The sequence below is a fragment of the Sciurus carolinensis genome, chromosome 7 (assembly GCF_902686445.1).
Source record: "Sciurus carolinensis chromosome 7, mSciCar1.2, whole genome shotgun sequence".
Lineage (NCBI taxonomy): Eukaryota > Metazoa > Chordata > Mammalia > Rodentia > Sciuridae > Sciurus > Sciurus carolinensis.
This window is the reverse complement of record NC_062219.1, coordinates 29276011-29288390: the sequence shown is the minus strand read 5'-3', so window position 1 is coordinate 29288390 and position 12380 is coordinate 29276011. Positions and strand designations below refer to the sequence as shown.

General features: G+C 38.6%; 1 protein-coding gene across 2 annotated transcripts in view; it reads left to right on the top strand.

Annotated features, from left to right (window-relative positions):
• Pde7b (phosphodiesterase 7B) overlaps positions 1 to 12380 on the top strand; it is a 297370-nt gene that overhangs the window by 244331 nt on the left and 40659 nt on the right. The window lies entirely within an intron of this gene.

The window sequence follows — 12380 nt, the reverse complement described above, 5'->3', positions numbered from 1 at the left end:
TGTGAGGTGAACATGGTGAATGACATCACAGCAGAAGTGATGGGAGAAATCCTGTGGTGGCACAGGCACCAGAGAGGCAGGCAAGAAGCCTGTCTTACTTTTTATAATAACCCTCTCTGAAGAACTCACAAGGATCCCATAATAACTTCTTTAATCCCTTCCAGTGACCTAAAGATCTTCCACTGGAATCCACTCTTAAAGGTCCCACTGCCTCTTAATATCACTACACTGAGGACCAAGTCCTCAACCACCCTAGAAGACATAATAAAAGAAGCATCTACTGCACCTTCATGCAGAATCCCTGTGAATGTGACAAATGCAGATTGACACAGGTGTGTTATGTTGCAAACACAGTCAAACATTTCCTAAGATGGAGAACAACATCTGAAAAAGCCTTGTCCACCCCTTCCTCCTCCATTCCCACCCAATACCTCCTTGCCAAAACTACATTCACCCCTTAATCTGCATAGTAGTTGAATTTCTTTAAAGAGAATATTAAAACTATGCAAAAAGAATTCTTTTTCTTATATTTAAAACAGAGTAGGTTTAGGTTCCAGGTTCTGATCATTATAAACTCCATTGTGGCCCTTTCCATCATTTCAACAACCAAAATTGTCCCCCAATGTTTCCCAAATGCCCCCTAGGAAGTAATGCCTCCCACACTGAACTCATAAATCCCAGTAGCACTCTCGTCTTAAGCTATGCATTGCTACCTAAAGTGCAGTTATCAAGCAACTTTGGTATTTTTATTTTATCCGGATAATTTTTAGTTTTAAAGTGTCTTAAACATAAAATACAACTTCTGAAGCTATTATCATAACATTCTACTGTATTATTATAAAGTTTTATGATTTATGACTCGTTAACCATTAAGTTTCTCTTTAGGCTTAAAGTCAACAAAGAATGAATTTAAAGTAAATCTCAGAACGTTTGGTTGTTCTTAAGAAAAATATTTCAGAGTTTGAGCTCCTGAGAGAATTGGAAATTAAATATAACTAGAAATCTGGTTACTGAAAATCAGATACTTTTTAAATGATCTAAGCCTCTCAGAGTTGCACATTTTGACAGATGCATAATCTTTCAAAGCAGATCCTTGGCATAATGTTGAGTGGGTTTTGACCAAGTCATGCTGACAAATTTGCAACTGCAGCATTCACTGGGATATATAAGAAAGAGAAAAAAATTAATGAAAACTTTCCAAGGTGAAGGACCTTAAACTTAACTGAACTTCTGAACTTTGCACCCTGTTGTGATGTTTCTGACACTTTGAAGAATAGCTCTGGATGGTCTCCAAATAGCACACTCCTCACTCTCCATTCTCCAACAGTGTGAAATCTGTCAACCCTACGAGGTCATCAAGAGGGCAGACTGCTGCTTGTCATTACTGAAAGGGTGTTCTCTAGGGTACTGAAAAGCTGGGCTGGTCTTGCTTTTAGGGACTGGCACCTAAGGAAGGGACTGACTTCCACTCACTTGGAAATCCAGCTTAGTACATATGTGTAAACCAAAAATGTCTGGGACAAGTCACCAGAGTGATGATTTGATACCCATCCCCTTCATTCTTATTAGAAAGATGATCATTTAAAATAATTAATGTGACTTTATTGGAAAGATGGAAAACTTACAACATTTGCCTTAGCCCTAATTAAACCTGATTTTTTAAAAATTCTGTTACACACAACAAAGAAACAATATCAGTTAGTGAAAGGTGTGGGAACAGTTTTAATGCCTGTTCTTGTATTTGTTATAAGGATCTTGCTGAGTTACTTAACCTTTTGGTATTCTATTTCTTCACTTCTAACTCTAGAATCATGATAGGCAATAGTAGGTTATTTTGTCCTAAAAACTGGGACTCCCAGGGAATTACCAAATGGATAGTTTTTCTTTAATTTTCACCTTCTTTATTCATTTCATTGTGCTCAGTGCTGGAGATTAAAAGGTAAATAAGGCATAGCCCCTGCCCTCAAGGAGCTAACTGTGCAGTGGTTAAGAAAGGCGAGTAGATAGGACAACTCAAAGAAGCATGATAAGTGCTTTTGCTGAATGTGAATTGGGTGGCATTGCTCTGGGGTGTTCAGCACAGAACACCAGTCACTGGAAAGAGCCAGGAAGACCATTCAACCTCTTTCCCCTCTTTCTGTTCCCTGCCCCACCTTCTACCCCATCTCAAAGCCCTGCCTCCCCATAAGTTCCCTACTTCATAGAACTCCACACTCAGGACCGTTCCTTCTGGCCCCCCGTCCATCAGGAACTATTCATCTGGCTTTGCCTACCTAATTGCAAATTAATCCAAGCTCAAATATTCATGTAAAATATCTCCAGATGATGTTTGTGTTCTGACTGGAGATCTCCTTACACACAAGCTGGCCTAACTCGTATGCCTCCTGTAGGCTCATTTCAATGCTTTTACCCAAAAGACTGATGAGTGGCAGAACCCACACTTGAATCTCGTTCCAACCCAAGCACCCTTTCCTTGATAGTACACTTTTTATTGCCTCTTGCTGTAATCCGGATGTGTCCCCCAGAGTTCATGTGCTGGAAACTTAATCCCCAGTGTAACAGTGTTGAGAGGTGGTGCCTTTAAGGGGTGGTCGGGTCATGAGAACTCTGGCCTCATGGTAGATTAATGCCATATCGTGGCATTGGGTTCATCATCACTACAGAGGTTTCCTGATGAAAGCATGGATTGGGTCCCCTTCCTCGCTCTTCTCTGCATTTGCTCCCCTCCCCTCACAGAAGGTGATGATGCATGGGGGTGATACAGTAAACAGCTCTCATCAGATGCAGGCCCCTTAACCTTGGATGCCCAGCCCCCTGAACTGTAAGAAATAAATTTCTTTTCTTTATAAATTACCCAGTCTGTGGTATTCTGTTATCATAGCAAGAAATGGACTAAGACACAGCTCATCTCAGTCACTGAGTGTAGGCTCTGCCCCGCTGGACATGCCCCTGGCAGAGACCCCAGGTAGAGCATGGAACTACGTGAAGGCTCTCCTCTGTGGCCACGGGACAAACAGCAGGGAGAATGGCAGAACCATGGTGGTGCCAGACTGCCCCTGGAGGTCCAAACCCTGCTGTTGTCTAGCTACACTACCCACCTGCTGGAAAGCCCTCTGGAGGCCCCAGGAGAGTGCAGAGATTTCCCCCCAGGGTCACTTTGCCAGCTTTGAATGCCATGGAGGAACAGGAATGAGCTCTGCTTCATGACAGGAGCTGTCTGCGAGTAGAGGCTCCATGTCTCTCATCTTTGCATCAGTGGCACCCAGCTCAGGTCTGAGCCAAGGTAAACCTTCATGCCTTCAGGTTTGGTGAAGAGAAACAGGAGGACATTGAGGCCATCAAGGAGCTATCCTCTTAGCCATGCTACAAGTCATTGGTTGAGTTGTTTTGGAGCTATCGTACCTCTCCCCCTCTCCCCCGTGTCTTCTCCTTCAGACCCAGCAATGGCACTCTTCACTGAGAAGTGCTGAGTTAGGAGGAGAGAAGGCGAGAGACACAGCTCAAACTTCACAGGCTTCACTGCGATTTCTCTGCCACCTTGCTTTTGCATGTACATGTCTACAACTTCGCCTTGAGTAGATTTCTCTATGACTTCAGCCAGTTGTGTGTATACTCACGTGTTTTCCCAATGTAGGCTTCTATAAGCTAGTTTTTAGTAATCTCAGTGACTTGGGAGACTGAGGCAGGACAATCACAAGTTCAAGGTGAGTCTCAGCAACTTAGCAAGGCCCTAAGCAACTTAGGGAGACCCTGTCTCAAAAGAAATTTTTCAAGAGTGGGGACTGGGTTTGAGGCTTAGTGGTAAAGTGCTTCTGGATTCAATTCCTAGTAACAAAACCAACACACACACACACAAGAAAAAAAAAAAAAAAGGAAAAGGGACAAACACCCCTAGGAGGTGGTTTCAGTGAAAGGCAACTTAAGTAATGCGGGATTTTTTTTTTTTTTTTTTTGCACCATCCTGTGCATCCCAGATGGTTTTGAGAGTTGTCATTCATGAGCCTGTTCTTTCTGGTAGCTGGTCCTGCTTTTCCTTCCAGATGAAGTTAAGCATGATGGCAGGGAGAGTGGTTGGTTGGAAGAATGTTCTTAATCTTGGGGCTCTAGAGACCACACAGCTCTAAAAACTAGCTTATAGAAGGCTACGTTGGAAGAACACGTGAGTATACACACAACTGGCTGAAGTCATAGAGAAATCTACTCAAGGCGAAGTTGTAGACATGTACATGCAAAAGCAAGGTGGCAGAGAAATCGCAGTGAAGCCTGTGAAGTTTGAGCTGTGTCTCTCGCCTTCTCTCCTCCTAACTCAGCACTTCTCAGTGAAGAGTGCCATTGCTGGGTCTGAAGGAGAAGACACGGGGGAGAGGGGGAGAGGCATGATAGCTCCATGCCCAGTTTGTCCATTCTCTTTTGGTCTTCCTTGCTCATTCCTTTCCTTCTGCTCTGCCATCTCTCCCTCTCCACCCTGCCACACACCCCCAGACATACTAGGCACCATCTTGCCTTATCCCATGTGGAAAGACAGGCTCCTGACTCTACCAAAGGTGAGGGTTGAAATGAACGACCATGTTCTTGAGAGTGGCACACTTGCTAGAAAAATAACTTCATCTTGCTCATGTATTTCACCATATATTATAATTTCTAGCCATTTTATATTAAAACCTCCCTTATCCATCCCAGCTAAAGTAGAAATCCAAGTGCTGAAAAGGTTCAAGAGCTCATCCCACCATGTTCCTTGGAATAAAGGCAGAAACAGTGCTTTGAATATTTTATACATGCAAGTGCTTCAGTACTTGGAAGAGCCCATGCTCAACTGATGTGTGTGTGTGTATGTGTGTGTGTGTGTGTGTGTGTGTGTGTGTGTGTTACTGGGGATTGAACCCAGGGCCTTGTGCATCTGAGGGAAGCACTTTACCAGCTGAGCTATATCCCATCCCTCAACTGATATTTGTTGCGAAATCAGATAGCCAAGTAAATCCTCCATTTCATTCATTAATAACTACCAAAGGAAAGCATGGATTTATTGGATAACTATTCTCAATCAGAACACTATTTAAAATTACAAAGGTAATGAGTTATATTTAGATAATATATAAAAGACATCTGTGTTTTCTAGAGGGAAGGAAAGAAGAGAAATGACCGTGGACCACATGAAACAAGTAGGATGATGTCTCAAAGAGCAGGGATCCCTTTGGGTACAATTCTAGTGACTTTCAGGCTCCAAAATGGTTAAACAGGAGTACTGTGCACATCCTGTCAAAATTTTATTTTGAGCAGCCTGTTTGCCCAAGTACCTCCCACTCTTTCCCTTCCCCACTAGCGACTGCTCTGCTCTATGTACACAACAAAAATGTTTGTCTTGTCCAAAGCTGCAAGCACTAACCAAGGTCTGTGAATTTCTTTGGGTAACAACATAATAATCAAATCATATTAAGTCAGTGTCAGTATGACATGTGTTTTCAATTTTAAAACCCACAAGTGATTTATTATTCATTTCCTAATATTATATTTGTACATTTAGTGAAACAGGAAAGTTACATACATAGAATCACTTCCAAATTTTGCTATGAAGTTATTTCTCGGGTTATTTTCTAGTTATTTTATGGTTGTCTTTCAAGATCAGCATTTCAGTATTCTTACTCTGACATTCCTATTCAATGATACCAATTTTAGCCTTCAACCTTCAAGTCTTTACTGACTTTAAACATTTGTATTTGAGTTATATTTAAAATTTCTTTTATTGTTTTTGTTTGAGTATGCTTTTAATTGTTGTAAGTAACATATGAGATCTACCCCCTTAAATTTTTAAGTGTACAGTCCAGTCTTATTACTTATGTACTATAAGTACAGTGTTGTGCAGCAGATCTCTAGAACTTTTTCACCTTGCATAACTGAAACTCCACACCCACAGCAATTTCCTATTTCTACATCCCCCACTCCTTAACCAGCATTATCCCATTTTCTACTTCTATGATTTTGGTCACTTTACTATACATTTTTTAAAAGGAAAGAAAATTGAAATCCCTCAAGTACTGATATATCATTATGCCCCAGAGAAAACAGGGTTCTGTGCTAGAATCAAACATGTCCCCTACTCTTTACCCTTTCCTGTATAAAAGCAGGATATAATAAACAAAGCATCATCCTCAAGAAGAGACAGACCCAGGTACCAGTCTCCACTCTGCTACTTATTGACTGTGTGACTTTGAATAAATCAATACACTTTTCTGAGTCCATTTCTTCATCTGTAAAATGTACCTATGAATGCCAACTTTATAATATCTACTTTTAGAAAAATTAAATGTGATGACAAATGGAAACAATCTGGTGGGTACTCAATATTCCTTGGTTCCATCACCCCAGCCCCAAGTCTATTTCTGCTAAGATTGAATACATTGAATGGGAGGCTCTTTGTGTTTATTCCAGATTGAGTACCTCTAGCGTGTCTTTGGTGTCAAGTCAGGTACTCATGCAAGTGAACACTGCCATCATCATCTAAGACAAGCCTTTCTTTGTTTTGATATAGTTCAGTGTGGAGATATATAGCTTTCCATGGCCCAACATTACTTGAATGGGACCTTTATTCTTCAGTGTCCCATACCAAGAGCAATTGATGTGACTACTCTTAAGGTGCTACTATGATCCATACAAAACCACGGAGTTCTCTGCTGGACTAAGGGTGAATATTTACAGGTAAAATATTACACTCTACTCACACATAGTACCCATTTAATTAAGTCAGAAAATTCACTCAAATGCAATATAATTCAATCAGTCTTTGTAACCTACGAAGAAAGAGGAATTTAGCTTTCAGGGCACTTCCTTCCCAAAGAATAAAGCATAAGGGATCCTCTTCTGCAAGATTTTAGGATAAAAGTTCCTAAACAGACCTCTACCATTGGATAAAGTGAATGGATATTCTAAAAATGCACTTTTAATCATTCAGAAAATCCAACAAATTCAGGAAAGAAATAGATATTCAAGTTCTAACCAAGGCATCATCTCTGTTATTAGTTGTGATAGATGAATGAATCTAATCTGATGTGGATAATTCATTCAATTTAATAATCACATGGGAGCCAGGTAATGTGTGAGGAAAATGGTGACACCTCAATCTACAATCACCTCTTTCCTTCATTCTTTCTTGCAGTAAAGACTTTTGAAGTCAAGTGCCATGTGGCCCAGCAGTTCTTACAATGTGTGCGACACTTGCTTATGAAGGCGGGCTAAGCTACTACAATAGTAATGACAATGCTTTAGGACTCACAGAGGCATCTGAATACATCTGACCAGGAGGTCAGGAGGCAAAAGTTTGAGATGGACATTTCAGTGGGTGGAGATAGCTTTCTGCTGCATATCGAAGCCAGCAGATCAGAGACCTATGTCTGCAGGGAACCTGTGAAAGAAGATAAAAATGGAAAAATAAGTTGGCATCACAGTGTGAAAGACCACAATGCCAGAGTAAATAACATAAACGTAATCAAGTAGACATTGGGGAGCCATTGCAGGATTTAGAACAGAGGGTTGACATGGTAGGAGTGTGCTTGAGGAATAAATCTGTCAGTGGTAGGAGAGAGAGATTGGAGGGAGTGACCAGAGGCAAAGGCTTAGTCCAATATTCTGAGACTGGGGCGTGAAGTAGCAAGCAGACTGAGTGAAGGCAGAGAAGCAGATGTACATTACAGCATGCATCTGGAATTTCTGTAGTGAAACTTAACATCCAAACACATATCTCCAGATAAAAGACCACATTTATTTTAAGTATAGCTGAGCCCTGAGAGTTACTGCAGCAGTTTTGAACCTCTGGAGACGGAGGAGCAACTGAAACTTTGGTCATCTCAATTTGCTTACCACAAGCCATCGCCCTCAAAACTCTGGATTTACTAAACATTTCAAACTCCGAAGCGGAGGGTTCAAGAAAACCACATTGTGCCTGGCACGTATTTCTTCTCTAGGACTGGGGAAATGTGATCTGCTTCCTACTAATTCATTTAAATTTCATTCAAGCTGGGATTTTGAAAAAATCTTTCTATTGCCCAAAGAAGCCTTAAGAGCTTACTTTGAAAGACTTTTTTCCCTTCTGACAGAAAGGAAACAACCATTCCTGACCCCAGAAGTTAGAGATCAGCTGAAATGAATTTTTATGGTAGGCAAAATAATAAGACAAAAGCAGAAGATTTGGCCAAAAATCAGGGTGTGGTGTGGTTGAGGAGGACAAGCACAAGACCCTCTCTAACACTTTGCTTCCACTAGGTAGCAAGTGTGGATGTCACCAGTTGGGAAAGGAGAAGTCCCTGACAACCCCTGACTCATCACTGTCAAGAACATAAAAGAAAAACAGCAATTGAAAAAAAAAGAAAATTTAAATGTTAAAAAGTTAGATCTAGAGAATTTTGCCCTGCCTTAAAAGAACACTTTCCTCTTCCTCCCCCTCCTCCTCCCACTGTGTGGCGGTGTGGAAACAAAGCTCTTCTGCTAGTGACAGCCATCAAGACGTCGTGAGCAATCCTCATGCACAGAAGAGCTAATGTCACGGGGCTTTAATACGCTCTCTTCAAGACCTGAGTTTGGAGAACTTAAAATAACTTCTTAGCTCCTCTAAACTCAAATCGGTTTTCCCAACTTCTAGTTAGATTTTTAAAGTGTCCATGTATTTTATTTTGGTTTGGGTTTCTTTCCCAACTTTCGTTTTTAGTGTTGTTGTTACTGTTGCTCATGATTTTGTGTTCTGTGTATGTTTGTTTTTTAATATTCACAATTAATTTTCTTACTTTTCTGTTAAAATCTGAGCCTAGCAAATGTCCTCTATGTTAAGAAATTTAATTTATATTTTATCTCAATCAAATCATTCAGGATCTCAAAATTCATTGGTTCTGATTTTGTTTTAAGGATATTTCTGCCCTCCCCCATGTGAGAAAAGCTCCACACTGAATAATGTTATAGACCAAATAATATATTGGGTTGTGATCAGTTTCTACATATCATTTTCTGACTTTGAGAATATGCACAGGGAGAAATCAACAAATATGGACATTTATGACCACTGATGATTTGAGACTGGAAAAGATGTAGTATTTTATTTTAAAAGTTTTTTTGGCAGCTGTTTCTCTTTGTGAATAAATGGAAACCTTAATGTCTGAAGATGCTAAACTGTGAAAGGGTGGATTTGAATACCGAAGTCATTGCAGCCAAAACCAAATTATGAAATTTGCTCAAAGCACATGAAAATGAATCGAAGTGTTTAATAATTTGAAATGAGCACTAGTCTCATTCAGAGACTGACATCTTTAGCACCTCATCAAAAAGACGAGAAGAAGTCAGCACTGTATATTCTGGAAACCCATTAATATTATTTTCTACATATTTTCTACATACAACCTCTTCATTTTTTTTTTATTTCTTAAAGTAGTCTACTTAAAAATTATGTCTAACTGGCAAATGCATCTTAAATAAGTTGCTTCGATCTTCAAATCCTTGGGTCTGCTTTCAAGAAAATTGCCATCCTGTACAATTCCACTAACCTTCCAACTTTGTAGGAATCCTGAACCATGAACTAGTAGACTGTGAAATAAGTGAGAAAGAGCTATGTTGCAAACTTGCAACTTGTGTGTCAGGACACTTTAAGTAATTAACTTTGTCTCATCTTTTTTAAAGCTGGAATTGAAAACTGAAATTTCTCCCTGATTTCTCAAGGGTTCAGCTTCTTAAAGTTAGACTAGAGCACACATCAGGAAAATAACTTACTTAATTCCACCAACGCGTATTTGCAGCGTATTGTGGAAATCCAATGAAAACTAACAGGAATCTGGTCTCTTAAGACCTTACAGACCTGTAAATTAGAGTGCATCTTGCACCATATGGAGTACAATTGAGTGTTAGAATGGAGGTCAATTAAATCAAATGACAGTGGCAAGAGAACCCAGGTCCTGCAACTGCATTTTGGGTCTCACTGAGAAAAATATTTCAAACACTAACATATAAGTTTTATCATCTTAGCTGGGTGTGGTGGCACATGCCTATAATCCCAGTGGCTTGGGAGGCTGAGGCAGGAGGATAGTGAGTTCAAACCCAGCCTAAGCGATTTAGTGAGGCCCTAATCAACTCAGCAGGACCCTCTCTCTAATAAAATATATAAAAGGTCTGGGTATGTGACTTGGTGGTTAAGTGCCCCCGAGTTCAATCCCTGGAACCAAAAAAAAAAAAAAAAAAAAACCCAAAAACAAACCAAAAAAAAAAGCCTAAATAAGTTTTATCATCTTATGTATTAACTAAAAAGAACAAACAAAAAAATTTTTTTTAAAGTTTTATCATCTTCCCTATTATAAATTGGCTTATTATTGAAAAGGGGCGCCTGATGGTGATGTTTCTGTAAACTAATTGAATTTATTTAAATTAAATCAACAAATTTTTTATTTAATTTTACTTTTTCATCAACATGTAATAATTGTGCATATTAATGGGGCACAGTGTGATATTCCAACACATGCATGCATACAGTGGGATGACCCACGGTAGAGTCTACAGTAGCCTGTTACCTACCTTATCTGACAGGATCTCAAAGACTCTACACGTAAATTAGGAGAGGGAAATACTAACAACCTTGTCACCATTTCCATTATAGATATGATTAAGCATTAGATACCAGGAGTTACAGTTTGTTAAAAGAGTTTCTGACTTTGGGTGTAATGGTCTTTTACACCAATAACTCTGTGGTACCAGACATATTAAAAAATCTATAAGAAAAGAATTTTAAAAGGCTATGACTAGCCACTAGCCCAGTAAAGAATTTCTATGATTATTAATACAATAATTAGCAGACTAGGGCATTTGTTAGTATACTATTTAATAGTTTCAGTTTGATTAAAGTTCAAAAATGCTGATATTAAGTTGGTGTAATTGGAGTCCCATGTTTACCTGCAGCCAGTTCTGTTCACTGAAACATAAAGCTTTCTTTGTCTTTGGTATCACCTGAGAGACTTCTGCACTAATTACTAACTACTCTATTTTGGAAATAGTTGATATTGACCTTATTCAAGGAGCCAGGTATACAGTTGACAGAAAGTACCTCATCATGTGGGCACACTTATAGCTTTTTAAAAAATCTCAGGTATTTATACTAGGTTTAAGTTTTCCCCTAGCACCAACATTTATCATTCCCTATAAAGAGACTATGCCATAGAGAAGGTACTCAAAAATGAAAATAATTTTTATGAACATATTTTGCACTTAAGCCAACTCTAACTTGTAAAATTTAAAAATTACCATACTGGCAGAGCCAATACCAACTTCCAAACCCTAAAATTAGTACCAGAGAAGTGCAAAAATGTGTGAATAAGTACATATTGTAATATTCATAAAGGAACAAGTAGACAGAAAATGAATTTCACAGTTAGGGTCAATGCTTACATAGATTAGGCAATGGAACATTCTGGAGCACCTTTGTGTAACTATTCCAAATGAGAATTTGGAGACCATAAAACAGTAAATTGAAACAAAGATTCATCAGGATAACTATGAATGCCTCTAAGTAATGATTTTTATCATAGAAAAGTCTTATATAAATCTCACTTTCATTAGTAGATACATTATTAAGATGCCAGAGATTTTCCTGAACTGAATTTAGCTGAGCTATCTCTAAGACTTAGCTTAACTAATCATTTAAATTTCTATTCAGAAATGCATATAATCATACCCCTAAATACTAAAGTAGGTATGCTAGCTATGCACAGAAAGTCCTTTTGGAAACAAAGATGTCAGAACTTATTCAATGATTGCATAACACATTTCAATACTTAAAAAAGTAGTACTTAGTACGATTATACTAAAAGGTGATCTGTTTACAGGTACCTTCTTTATGGATTTTTTTCCCCTCTCAGCTACATCTTCAGTTTCTTATATCTTAGTTTTTATTATCTCGCATAGTACAAATGATAGTTGGGTGGTTAGTAATTAATACTCATTTAAATGAACTTATTTTTTCTGGCATTGTTTCATGTTCTTCCCCTTTAGAGAGCTCCTTGAGGATTTTCTTTTTCCATTTAGCTTTATGTATGGCCCCAAATAAGAAAAGTAAGTGCTATTATCTTTACCAATGGCTATCTAACATCACTTCTGAATAATTTTCAAGAAAAGACATATTGATTAGATTTATTAATTAGTGTCTTGTTTTTTATTTTTATTTGTTTATTTATTTTTCATTACTGGAGCTTATTCCCCAAAGATGAAGGGCAGAGACCAGGACTGAATTGAAGGAAGTGAGATACTAACCTTAGTATTTAAGGATTAGATGCAGTCATATGTTATTAAATAAGTAGAGATCACTGTATGCATAATTCCTTTTAGATATGCCTTATGCATAACATAGGAATAATTGATTTCAT